Source organism: Puntigrus tetrazona, unplaced genomic scaffold (assembly GCF_018831695.1).
Source record: "Puntigrus tetrazona isolate hp1 unplaced genomic scaffold, ASM1883169v1 S000001001, whole genome shotgun sequence".
NCBI lineage: Eukaryota > Metazoa > Chordata > Actinopteri > Cypriniformes > Cyprinidae > Puntigrus > Puntigrus tetrazona.
The window spans coordinates 25,382-38,893 of NW_025048596.1; the positions used below are offsets into that span (position 1 = coordinate 25,382).

The following is a 13,512-nucleotide window of genomic DNA, read 5'->3' on the forward strand; positions in this document are numbered from 1 at the left end:
TAATGTAGCTCATTTTTTGAAGTATTTTTTGTATTTCATTCATTACTTATCTAGTATAATGGCACCTTAGTGTGCCTCACCTCAAAATAGGGGCTTTTTACAGCAGCTTCTCGCCACGCCATACCACCCTGTTCACGCCTGATCTCGCCTGATCCTCAGAAGCTAAGCAGAGTTGGGCCTAGTTAGTACTTGGATGGGAGACTGCCTAGGAATACCAGGTGCAGTAAGTTTTTGAGTTTTTTCACTACTTATCTAATACACTGGCACTTAGTGTGGCCAAAGTTTGACCAGCTCTTTGCTTTCCTTACTGCTTATTTAATTCAATTGCCTTTAAAGTAGCTGTTGTTCTTTAAACAGAGTTTGACTGTTTTTAACTACTTAACTAATGCTCTTATCTTTAATGTAGCTCATTTTGAAGTATTTTTTGTATTTCATTCATTACTTATCTAGTATAAAGGGACTTAGTGTGCCTTACCTTAAAATAGGGGCTTTTTTGCAGCAGCTTGCGCACGTGCCATACCACCCTGTTCACGCCTCTTGCCTGATCTCAGAAGCTGCTGAGAGTTGGGCCTAGTTAGTACTTGGATGGGGAGACTGCCTAGAATACCAGGTGCTGTATGTTTTTGGAGTTTTTCACTACTTATCTAATACACTGGCCCTTAGTGTGGCCAAAGTTTGACCAACTCTTTGGCTTTCCTTACTGCTTATTTAATTCAATTGCCTTTAAAGTAGCTGTTCTTAAAATAAGAGTTTGACTGTTTTTAACTACTTAACTAATGCTCTTATCTTTAATGTAGCTCATTTTGAAGTATTTTTTTGTATTTTATTCATTACTTTTCTAGTATAATTGCACTTAGTGTGCCCTCACCCTAAAAATAGGGGCTTTTCTGTGCAGCTTTAGCTTACGGCCACACCACTCCTGTTCACGCCTCTGATCTCGTCTGATCTCAGAAGCTAAGCAGAGTTGGGTCTAGTTAGTACTTGGATGGGAGACTGCCTAGGAATACTCAGGTGCTGTAAGTTTTTGAGTTTTTTTCACTACTTATCTAATACACTGGTCCTTAGTGTGGCCAAAGTTTGACCAGCTCTTTGCTTTCCCTACTGCTTATTTAATTCAATTGCCTTTAAAGTAGCTGTTCTTTAAACAGAGTTTGACTGTTTTTAACTACTTAACTAATGCTCTTATCTTTTAATGTAGCTCATTTTGAAGTATTTTTTTGTATTTCATTCATTACTTATCTAGTATAATGGCACTTAGTGTGCCTCACCTTTAAAATAGGGGCTTTTGCAGCAGCTGGCACACGGCCATACCACACCCTGTTCACGCCTGATCCTCAGAAGCTAAGCAGAGTTGGGCCTAGTTAGTACTTGGATGGGAGACTGCCTAGGAATACCAGGTGCTGTACGTTTTTGAGTTTTTCACTGCTTATCTAATACACTGGCCCTTAGTGTGGCCAAAGTTTGACCAGCTTCTTTTGCTTTCCTTACTGCTTTATATAATTCAATCTTGCCTTTAAAGTAGCTGTTCTTTAAACAGAGTTTGACTGTTTTTAACTACTTAACTAATGCTCTTATCTTTAATGTAGCTCATTTTGAAGCATTTTTTTGTATTTCATTCATTACTTATCTAGTATAATGGCACTTAGTGTGCCTTACCTTAAAATAGGGGCTTTTTTGCAGTAGCTTTTAGCTGACGGCCATACCACCCTGTTCACGCCTGATCTTGTCTGATCTCATATGCTACAGAGTTGGGCCTATTTAGTACTTCTGGATGGGAGACTGCCTTGGAATGCCAGGTGCTGTAAGTTTTTGAGTTTTTTCTACTACTTATCTAATACACTGGCCCTTAGTGTGGCCAAAGTTTGACCAGCTCTTTGCTTTCCCCTTACTGCTTATTTAATTCAATTGCCTTTAAAGTAGCTGTTCTTTAAACAGAGTTTGACTGTTTTTAACTACTTAACTAATGCTCTTATCTTTAATGTAGCTCATTTTGAAGTATTTTTTTGTATTTCATTCATTACTTATCTAGTATAATGGCACTTTAGTGTGCCTCACCTTAAAATAGGGGCTTTTGCAGCAGCTTTCGCACGGCCATACCACCCTGTTCACGCCTGATCTCGCCTGATCTCAGAAGCTAAGCAGAGTTGGTCCTGAGTTAGTACTTGGATGGGAGACTGCCTAGGAACACCAGGTGCTGTAAGTTTTTGAGTTTTTTCACTACTTATCTAATACACTGGCCCTTAGTGTGGCCAAAAGTTTGACCAGCTCTTTGCTTTCCCTTACTGCTTATTTAATTCAATTGCCTTTAAAGTAGCTGTTCTTTAAACAGAGTTTGACTGTTTTTAACTACTTAACTAATGCTCTCTATCTTTAATGTAGCTCATTTTAAAGTATTTTTTTGTATTTCATTCATTACTTATCTAGTATAATGGCACTTAGTGTGCCTTACCTTAAAATAGGGGCTTTTGCAGAAGCTGGCACGGCCATACTCACCCTGTTCACGCCTGATCTCGCCTGATCTCAGACGCTAAGCAGAGTTGGGCCTATTTAGTACTTGGATGGGAGACTGCCTAGGAATACCAGTGCTGCTGTAGGTTTTGAGTTTTTCACTACTTATCTAATACACTGGCCCTTAGTGTGGCCAAAGTTTGACCAGCTCTCTTTGCTTTCCCTTACTGCTTATTTAATTCAATTGCCTTTAAAGTAGCTGTTCTTTAAACAGAGTTTGACTGTTTTTAACTACTTAACTAGTTCTCTTATCTTTAATGTAGCTCATTTTGAAGTATTTTTTTGTATTTCATTCATTACTTATCTAGTATAATGGCAATTTAGTGTGCCTCACCTTAAAATAGGGGCTTTTGCAGCAGCTTTCGCCACGGCCATACCACCCTGTTCACACCTGATTTCGTCTGATCTCAGAAGCTAAGCAGAGTTTGGCCTAGTTAGTACTTGGATGGGAGACTGCCTTGGAATACCAGGTGCTGTAGGTTTTTGAGTTTTTTCACTACTTATCTAATACACTGGCCCTTAGTGTGGCCAAAGTTTGACCAGCTCTTTGCTTTCCCTTACTGCTTATTTTGATCAATTGTTTTTAAAGTAGCTGTTCTTTAAACAGAGTTTGACTGTTTTTAACTACTTAACTAATGCTCTTATCTTTAATGTAGCTCATTTTAAAGCATTTTTTTTTTGTATTTCATTCATTACTTATCTAGTATAATGGCACTTAGTGTGCCTCACCTTAAAAATAGGGGCTTTTTGCAGCAGCTTTCGCCACGGCCATACCACCCTGTTCACGCCTGATCTCGCCTGATCTCAGAAGCTAAGCAGAGTTGGGCCTAGTTAGTACTTGGATGGGAGACTGCCTAGGAATACCAGGTGCTGTAAGTTTTGAGTTTTTTCACTACTTATCTAATACACTGGCCCTTAGTGTGGCCAAAGTTTGACCAGCTCTTTGCTTTCCTTACTGCTTATTTAATTCAATTGCCTTTTAAAGTAGCTGTTCTTTAAAAAGAGTTTGACTGTTTTTAACTACTTAACTAATGCTCTTATCTTTAATGTAGCTCATTTTAAGTATTTTTTTGTATTTCATTCATTACTTATCTAGTATAATGGCACTTAGTGTTCTCACCCAAAATAGGGCTTTTGTGCAGCTTTTGGGCACGGCCATACCACCCTGTTCACGCCTGATCTCGCCTGATCTCAGAAGCTAGAGTTGGGCCTAGTTAGTACTTGGATGGAGACTGCCTAGGAATACCAGGTGCTGTAAGTTTTGGAGTTTTTCACTACTTATCTAATACACTGGCCCTTAGTGTGGCCAAAGTTTGACCAGCTCTTTTGCTTTCCCCTTACTGCTTATTTAATTCAATTGCCTTTAAAGTAGCTGTTCTTTAAACAGAGTTTGACTGTTTTTAACTACTTAACTAATGCTCTTATCTTTAATGTAGCTCATTTTTGAAGTATTTTTTGTATTTCATTCATTACTTATCTAGTATAATGGCACTTTAGTGTGCCTCACCTTAAAATAGGGGCTTTTGCAGCAGCTTTCGCACGGCCATACCACCCTGTTCACGCCTGATCTCGCCTGATCTCAGAAGCTAAGCAGAGTTGGGCCTAGTTAGTACTTGGATGGGAGACTGCCTAGGAATACCAGGTGCTGTAAGTTTTTGAGTTTTTTCACTACTTATCTAATACACTGGCCCTTAGTGTGGCCAAAGTTTGACCAGCTCTTTGCTTTCCTTTACTGCTTATTTAATTCAATTGCCTTTAAGGTAGCTGTTCTTTAAACAGAGTTTGACTGTTTTTAATTACTTAACTAATGCTCTTATCTTTAATGTAGCTCATTTTGAAGTATTTTTTGTATTTCATTCATTACTTATCTAGTATAATGGGACTTAGTGTGCCTCACCTTAAAATAGGGCTTTTGCAGCAGCTTTCGCCACGGCCATACCACCCTGTTCACGCTGATCTGATCTCAGAAGCTACAGAGTTGGGCCTAGTTAGTACTTGGATGGGAGACTGCCTAGGAATACCAGGTGCTGTAAGTTTTTGAGTTTTTCACTACTTATCTAATACACTGGCCCTTAGTGTGGCCAAAGTTTGACCAACTCTTTGCTTTCCCTTACTGCTTATTTAATTCAATTGCCTTTAAAGTAGCTGTTCTTTAAACAGAGTTTGACTGTTTTTAACTACTTAACTAATGCTCTTATCTTTAATGTAGCTCATTTTGAAGTATTTTTTTGTATTTTATTCATTACTTTTCTAGTATAATTGCACTTAGTGTGCCTCACCCTAAAATAGGGGGCTTTTCGCAGCAGCTTTAGCTTACGGCCACACCACCCTGTTCACGCCTGATCTCGTCTGATCTCAGAAGCTAAGCAGAGTTGGGCCTAGTTAGTACTTCTGGATGGGAGACTGCCTAGGAATACCAGGTGCTGTAAGTTTTTGAGTTTTTTCACTACTTATCTAATACACTGGCCCTTAGTGTGGCCAAAGTTTGACCAGCTCTTTGCTTTCCTTACTGCTTATTTAATTCAATTGCCTTTAAAGTAGCTGTTCTTTAAACAGAGTTTGACTGTTTTTAACTACTTAACTAATGCTCTTATCTTTAATGTAGCTCATTTTGAAGTATTTTTTTGTATTTCATTCATTACTTATCTAGTATAATGGCACTTAGTGTGCCTCACCTTAAAATAGGGGCTTTTTGCAGCAGCTTTCACTTACGCCATACCACCCTGTTCACGCCTGATCTCAGAAGCTACAGAGTTGGGCCTAGTTAGTACTTGGATGGGAGACTGCCTAGGAATACCAGGTGCTGTGTGTTTTGAGTTTTTCACTACTTATCTAATACACTGGCCCTTAGTGTGGCCAAAGTTTGACCAGCTCTTTGCTTTCCTTACTGAAAGCATTAGTTAAGTAGTTAAAACAGTCAAACTCTGTTTAAAGAACAGCTACTTTAAAGGCAATTGAATTAAAAGCAGTAAGGGAAAGCAAAGAGCTCTGCTTCCGGCTTATGACTGTTCGACGCTCTTGCTTACTGCCCGCGCTTTGCTTCTTTTTATCTACTTTTATCTACTTTTTTCTGATTTTACTAAGTTTTAACTTCAGCATATAGCACAGTGCTCAAACAACACATATTTGGCAAAACTTTCGGATTGCAATAATAGCTACTACGAAGAACTAGATTATTCGCCTCCCGCTACTAGCAGCTTACATTCCGAGACGGAAAACACAGCTTCCTATTTTCAACAAACAAGAAAGAAAATGCCTCTTCTGGAATCTACTTGCTGCACAAACTGCCACAGACTGCTACAAAGGATTGTGGCTCTTGAAACAAAGTTACTTGCTGGACTCCCAAAACAAGCAGATCACACAGCAGATCATCACGGACTCCCAGCCCACAGCCGGTGAGTCCTGTGAATCGAATCAATCTCGACAGTATACAAATGTAGCGAATCAAGCCAAAGCTGATCAACACACAACCAGTGGCAAAGACAGGGAGCGAGACCCAAAGGCACTCGAGACATCAGACTGTCACGAGTATCTCATATTGCCGCTGTGGCATCATCTACCCCAGACATGGCCATGAGAAGGCTTGAAAAACTGGTATTTTACCACCCCCTGTACAGCTCGAGAACAGATTTGAATCTTTAACGAATTTGGGTGAGGAATCCCCCGAAGTGACTGAGCAGGAGTCATATCAGCCAGTAGCTAACACCGCTACAAACAGGCGCTCAAGGTCGAGCAGACAGCGGCGCTCAGATCACAGAGAAGCCGAGCCCAGAACTCTGATAGTCGGAGACTCCATTATCAGAAACGTCAGGAGCAGAACGACAACTACATGCTGCTTTCCTCAAGCGACCGCCTCTGATGTAAACTATGGACTTCAGAACGTTCTAATGAAGCACAAGACTGCAAAACGAGTCATCATCCATGTGGGGAAGAATGACATCTGTAAGGAGCAATCAGAACTCCTGAAGAGGGACTTCAGTGAACTTATCGAAACACTTCAAAGAGTTGAAGTCCAGTCGTTCATCAGTGGACCACTCCCAGCAAGGGGAACAAACATGTTTTCACGGTTGCTTGGACTGAATACTTGGCTACAAAGAACCTGCAGTCAAAAAGGAGTCAACTTCATCGACAACTTCAATCTGTTCTGGGGACACAGACAACTGTTTAAACTGGATGGCCTTCACCCAAACAAACTTGGTGCGAGAGTGTTAAAGGACAACATCTATTTTTCACTCCGCCATCCATCAGCAGAGTGTGCCAGTCCACTCAACATGAATGGCACACACACCCTGGACAAAGTATGGATGACGACAGGACTTCATATCAGCCTCAGAGTCATCATCTGGTCGACACATCCCACAAGGACACTGAAAACACCACAGAGCCACAACAAGCACTGTCTGTGGACACTATCACGGTTGAGCCCTGCCCGCAGAGCCCATCACAGACACAATGTGACGCACAACAACGGCTCCAGGACTCAGAGCCGAAGGACGACTCTCTGGTAATCAGCCAGGAAGCCAGGACAGCATAATTCTGCCACTGAAACACCAATGCTCTGTTTACCAGAGACATTATCCTCTCTCAAGCATCGCCACTTCTCAGCTTCTCACAAAAATGGAGGAACTGGTGGCTAAAACCAGACTCTCCCACTCCTTTGCTGCGAGCCCCCAGTTATCAACTACAAAACGGCGGGCACCACCGCCTCCAAGGCCGCTGGGCCCAGCTCGCCTCCTCCAGCGAGAGCTCTCTTCGCCGCCATGACAACGCCAGGCCATCCTCCTCCATCTGCAGCTGGTAAAGCAAAACAACTGATAACAGCTCTCAGTGATGTGTTTCGGTCCCCGCGACTACAGCAAAAACTTCCAGGATGTTTAGAAAACAAGCGGAACCCAGTGTGTCTCTCACTATCTCCGCCTTATTACAGGATAGAAAGTCTAAGGCCTTCTCTACATGCATAAACTGACAAATCTAATCTCATGCCCATTAGACAACAAACTCAGACTTCTATAGAAACAAAAGTACTACCATCAAGCTAGCATTATTAAATGTTCGATCACTAAAAACAAATCATTTGTGATCAATGATTTAATAATTACAAACAATCTAGATTTTATGTTTCTAAATGAAACATGGCTTGAAGAAAGCTGCAGTGCAACAGTGCTCAATGAAACAGCCCCTCCCAACTTCACTTATATGAATGTTTGCAGAGTTGACAAGAGAGGGGTGGGGTTACTGCTCTCTTTAAAGATGTCTTTCAGTGCAGACAAGTGTCATTTGGTCAGTACTTGTCATTTGAATATCTAGGGATTGTGTTGAAAGGTGCTCCACGCATCCTGTTTATCATTATTTACAGGCCTCCAAAATATTCTCCAGCCTTTGTTGAAGAGTTCACAGAATTGTTATCAATGATTTGTTCAGAATTTGACTGTTTTGTGATTGCAGGATTTTAATATCCACATAGAAAATGCAGAAATCAAAACTACAAAAGAATTTGTAACTCGTTTTAAACACTTTTGAGCTGATTCAGCATGTGCATGGACCTACACATCACCATGGGCACACGCTAGATTTACTCATTAGTAAGGGTTTACAGCTTTCTGTCCATTGTTACTCAAGGATGTAGCACTGTCTGATCACTTCTGTATTTTCTTTGATATATTGATCTCTGCTACCACTGAATCCAGATCTGTCACTGTCAGAAAGAGATGCATTAATGAGAACACAAGTGTGCTATTTATGAAGGCTGTTTCTTCAATGCCAAGCATTTCTGCCGACTCATCTTGATCTTCTCCTAGAGTCCTTTGACTCAAAAGTTAAGAATGTCATGGATGACATTGCACCTGTGAAAGTCAGTAAGAAGACTGGCAGACAAAAGTCATGTTGAGAAAAAATCAACAGCAGTGCAGATCATGAAAAGGCAATGCAGAAAGGCTGAGCGGACGGGCGGAAGACAAAACTTGAAATCCACTATAGCATCTATAAAGACAGCCTGCATGCTTTTAATGTGGAATTAGCCACAGCACGACAGAAGTTTTTCTCAAACCTTATAAATAGTAACCTGAACAACACCCGCACTCTTTTGCTACGGTTGAGAGACTGACAAACCCCCAAGTCAGATTCCCAGTGAAATGCTTTCTGACAGCAAATGCAATGGGTTTGCCTCATTCTTTCTGAGAAGATCGAAAATATCAGAAAGGCAATTAAAACATCAGATGATGTAGAGATATGTCAGATTCAACCACAATCTCAAAAAGGAGTCACTATGTGTGTTCTTGAAGCAATTGATAGCAAAACTTTGGAGGAAGTAATACAGCACCTAAAATCCTCAACCTGCTGTCTTGACACACTCCCCACATCCTTTCTTAAAAGCGTGTTTGACTGTTTAAAAGCTGACATCTTAGAAGTGGTGAACACATCACTTCTTTCTGGGACTTTTCCAAACGCCCTGAAAACTGCGGTTGTTAAGCCCTCCTGAAAAAGAGAAATCTTGATAACAGTATATTGAGTAACTATAGACCGATATCAAATCTTCCGGTCATAGGCAAGATCATTGAAAAGGTAGTTCTGAATCAGCTGAACAGCTACTTGAACTCAAATGGTTATCTGGATAATTTTCAATCTGGTTTCAGACCGCACCTACAGCACAGAGACAGCGTTAGTTAAGATAATAAATGATATTCGCTAAACTCTGATTCTGGTAAAATATCAGTGCTGGTACTACTAGATCTTAGTGCTGCGCTTGACACTGTCGATCATAACATTCTTCTAGACAGACTGGAAAACTGGGTCGGGCTTTCTGGAATGGCTCTAAACTGGTTCAGGTCATATTTAGAGGGGAGGGGTTATTATGTGAGTATAGGAGAGCATAGGTCTAAGTGGACGCCCATGACATGCGGAGTCCCACAAGGCTCAATTCTTGCGCCGCTCTTGTTTAGCCTGTATATGCTCCTACTAAGTCAAATAATGAGAAAGAATCAAATTGCCTATCACAGCTATGCTGACGACACACAGATTTACTTCTAGCTTTATCTCCAAATGACTACAGCCCCATTGAATCACTCTGCCAATGCATTGATGAAATCTTCAACAGTTGATGTGCCAAAATTTTCTTCAGTTAAACAAGGAGAAAACTGAGGTCATTGCATTTGGAAATAAAGATGAAGTTCACAAGGTGAATGCATACCTTAACTCAAGGGGTCAAACAACCAAAAGGCAAGTCAAGAATCTTGGTGTGATTCTAGAGACCGACCTTAGTTTCAGCTGTCATGTCAAAGCAGTGACTAAATCAGCGTACTATCACCTAAAAAAATATTGCAAGAATAAGATGCTTTGTGCCCAGGCAAGACCTGGAGAAACTAGTCCATGCCTTCATCACCAGCAGGGTGGACTATTGTAATGGTCTCCCACTGGCCTTCCCAAAAGACCATCAGACAGCTGCAGCTCATCCAGAACGCTGCTGCCAGGATCCTGACTCGAACCAGAAAATCAAAGCACATCACACCAATCCTCAGGTCCTTACACTGGCTTCCAGTGACATTTAGAATTGATTTTAAAGCACTTTTACTCGTTTATAAATCACTCAATGGACTAGGACCTAAATGCATTGCAGATATGATCACTATTTATACACCTAACAGACCACTCAGATCACTAGGATCAAGTCAGTTAGAAATACCAAAGGTTCACACCAAACAAGGAGAATCTGCTTTTAGTTATTATGCTGCTCGCATCTGGAACCAGCTTCCTGAAGAGATCAGATGTGCTGAAACATTAGTCACTTTTTAAATCCAGACTCAAAACTCATCTGTTTAGTTGTGCATTTACAGAATGAGCACTGTGCTGCGTCCGAACTGTGCTACTTTGCTTCTTTTATTTTAAACTGTTTTAAATCAATCTCTTTTGCTTTAAATTCAATTTATCTTAAATCAGTGTTTTTATTTTATTTTAATTTCTTTTTATTGTTATTTAAATCTTGTAATTATTTTATTTCCTCTTTTGTAAAGCACTTTGAATTACCATTGTGTATGAAATGTGCTATATAAATAAACTTGCCTTGCCTTGACTTACTGCTTATTTAATTCAATTGCCTTTAAAGTAGCTGTTCTTTAAACAGAGTTTGACTGTTTTTAACTACTTAACTAATGCTCTTATCTTTAATGTAGCTCATTTTGAAGCATTTTTTTGTATTTCATTCATTACTTATCTAGTATAATGACACTTTAGTGTGCCTCACCTTAAAATAGGGGCTTTTTGCAGCAGCTTTCGCTTACGGCCATCCCACCCTGTTCACGCCTGATCTCGTTTCTGATCTCAGAAGCTAAGCAGAGTTGGGCCTAGTTAGTACTTGGATGGAGACTGCCTAGGAATACCAGGTGCTGTAAGTTTTTGAGTTTTTTCACTACTTATCTAATACACTGGCTCTTAGTGTGGCCAAAGTTTGACCAGCTCTTGCTTTCCCTTACTGCTTATTTAATTCAATTGCCTTTAAAGTAGCTGTTCTTAAAGATAGTTTGACTGTTTTTAACTACTTAACTAATGCTCTTATCTTTAATGTAGCTCATTTTGAAGTATTTTTTTGTATTTCATTCATTACTTATCTAGTATAATGGCACTTAGTGTGCCTCACCTTAAAATAGGGGCTTTTTGTGCAGCAGCTTTCGCTTTACGGCCATACCACCCTGTTCACGCCTGATCTCGCCTGATCTCAGAAGCTAAAAGCAGAGTTGGGCCTAGTTAGTACTTGGATGGGAGACTGCCTAGGAATACCAGGTGCTGTAAGTTTTTAAGTTTTTTCACTACTTATCTAATACACTGGCCCTTAGTGTGGCCAAAGTTTGACCAGCTCTTTGCTTTCCCCTTACTGCTTATTTAATTCAATTGCCTTTAAAGTAGCTGTTCTTTAAACAGAGTTTGACTGTTTTTAACTACTTAACTAATGCTCTTATCTTTAATGTAGCTCATTTTGAAGTATTTTTTTGTATTTCATTCATTACTTATCTAGTATAATGGCACTTAGTGTGCCTCTACCTTAAAATAGGGGCTTTTTGCAGCAGCTTTCGCTTGGACATACCACACCTGTTCACGCCTGATCTCGCCTGATCTCAGAAGCTAAGCAGAGTTGGGCCTAGTTAGTACTTGGATGGGAGACTGCCTAGGAATACCAGGTGCTGTAAGTTTTGAGTTTTTTCACTACTTATCTAATACACTGGCCCTTAGTGTGGCCAAAGTTTGACCAGCTCTTTGCTTTCCCTTACTGCTTATTTAATTCAATTGCCTTTAAAGTAGCTGTTCTTTAAACAGAGTTTGACTGTTTTTAACTACTTAACTAATGCTCTTATCTTTAATGTAGCTCATTTTGGAAGTATTTTTTTTTGTATTTCATTCATTACTTATCTAGTATAATGGCAATTTTAGTGTGCCTCACCTTAAAATAGGGCTTTTGCAGCAGCTTTTGCTTACGGCCATACCACCCTGTTCACGCCTGATCTCGCCTGATCTCAGAAGCTAAAGCAGAGTTGGGCCTAGTTAGTACTTGGATGGGAGACTGCCTAGAAATACCAGGTGCTGTAAGTTTTGAGTTTTTTCACTACTTATCTAATACACTGGCCCTTAGTGTGGCCAAAGTTTGACCAGCTCTTTGCTTTCCCTTTACTGCTTATTTAATTCAATTGCCTTTAAAGTAGCTGTTCTTTAAACAGAGTTTGACTGTTTTTAACTACTTAACTAATGCTCTTATCTTTAATGTAGCTCATTTTGAAGTATTTTTTTGTATTTCATTCATTACTTATCTAGTATAATGACACTTAGTGTGCCTCACCTTAAAATAGGGGCTTTTGCAGCAGCTTTTGCTTACGGCCATCCCACCCTGTTCACGCCTGATCTCGTCTGATCTCAGAAGCTAAGCAGAGTTGGGCCTAGTTAGTACTTGGATGGGAGACTGCCTAGGAATACCAGGTGCTGTAAGTCTTTGAGTTTTTTCACTACTTATCTAATACACTGGCCCTTAGTGTGGCCAAAGTTTGACCAGCTCTTTGCTTTCCCTTACTGCTTATTTAATTCAATTGCCTTTTTAAAGTAGCTGTTCTTTAAACAGAGTTTGACTGTTTTTAACTACTTAACTAATGCTCTTATCTTTAATGTAGCTCATTTTGAAGTATTTTTTGTATTTCATTCATTACTTATTTAGTATAATGGCACTTACTGTGCCTCACCTTAAAATAGGGCTTTTTTGCAGCAGCTTTCGGCTTACGGACATACCACCCTGTTCACGCCTGATCTCGCCTGATCTCAGAAGCTACAGAGTTGGGCCTAGTTAGTACTTGGATGGGAGACTGCCTAGGAATATCAGGTGCTGTAAGTTTTGAGTTTTTTCACTACTTATCTAATACACTGGCCCTTAGTGTGGCCAAAGTTTGACCAGCTCTTTGCTTTCCTTACTGCTTATTTAATTCAATTGCCTTTAAAGTAGCTGTTCTTTAAACAGAGTTTGACTGTTTTTAACTACTTAATTAATGCTCTTATCTTTAATGTAGCTCATTTTGAAGTATTTTTTTGTATTTCATTCATTACTTATCTAGTATAATGGCACTTAGTGTGCCTCACCTTAAAATAGGGGGCTTTTTGGTAGCAGCTTTAGCTTACGGCCATCCCACCCTGTTCACGCCTGATCTCGCTCTGATCTCAGAAGCTAAGCAGAGTTGGGCCTAGTTAGTACTTGGATGGGAGACTGCCTAGGAATACCAGGTGCTGTAAGTTTTTGAGTTTTTCACTACTTATCTAATACACTGGCCCTTAGTGTGGCCAAAGTTTGACCAGCTCTTTGCTTTCCCTTACTGCTTATTTAATTCAATTGCCTTTAAAGTAGCTGTTCTTTAAACAGAGTTTGACTGTTTCTAACTACTTAACTAATGCTCTTATCTTTAATGTAGCTCATTTTGAAGTATTTTTTTGTATTTCATTCATTACTTATCTAGTATAATGGCACTTAGTGTGCCTCACCCA

The 13,512-nt window shown here is 40.0% G+C and overlaps 12 pseudogenes; all 12 read left to right on the plus strand.

Annotated features, from left to right (window-relative positions):
• The first annotated feature begins 900 nt into the window (after positions 1–900).
• LOC122340208 lies at positions 901–1,023 on the plus strand (annotated as a pseudogene).
• Positions 1,024–2,083: 1,060 nt separating this feature from the next.
• Positions 2,084–2,203, plus strand: LOC122340210 (annotated as a pseudogene).
• Positions 2,204–2,871: 668 nt separating this feature from the next.
• LOC122340201 lies at positions 2,872–2,990 on the plus strand (annotated as a pseudogene).
• A 278-nt stretch (positions 2,991–3,268) lies between these two features.
• Positions 3,269–3,387, plus strand: LOC122340202 (annotated as a pseudogene).
• A 656-nt stretch (positions 3,388–4,043) lies between these two features.
• Positions 4,044–4,162, plus strand: LOC122340255 (annotated as a pseudogene).
• Positions 4,163–4,819: 657 nt separating this feature from the next.
• On the plus strand, positions 4,820–4,940 carry LOC122340251 (annotated as a pseudogene).
• Positions 4,941–10,775: 5,835 nt separating this feature from the next.
• On the plus strand, positions 10,776–10,895 carry LOC122340259 (annotated as a pseudogene).
• A 276-nt stretch (positions 10,896–11,171) lies between these two features.
• On the plus strand, positions 11,172–11,292 carry LOC122340268 (annotated as a pseudogene).
• Positions 11,293–11,964: 672 nt separating this feature from the next.
• Positions 11,965–12,084, plus strand: LOC122340267 (annotated as a pseudogene).
• A 274-nt stretch (positions 12,085–12,358) lies between these two features.
• On the plus strand, positions 12,359–12,477 carry LOC122340249 (annotated as a pseudogene).
• Positions 12,478–12,754: 277 nt separating this feature from the next.
• Positions 12,755–12,871, plus strand: LOC122340221 (annotated as a pseudogene).
• A 275-nt stretch (positions 12,872–13,146) lies between these two features.
• LOC122340240 lies at positions 13,147–13,266 on the plus strand (annotated as a pseudogene).
• The last annotated feature ends 246 nt before the right edge of the window (positions 13,267–13,512 follow it).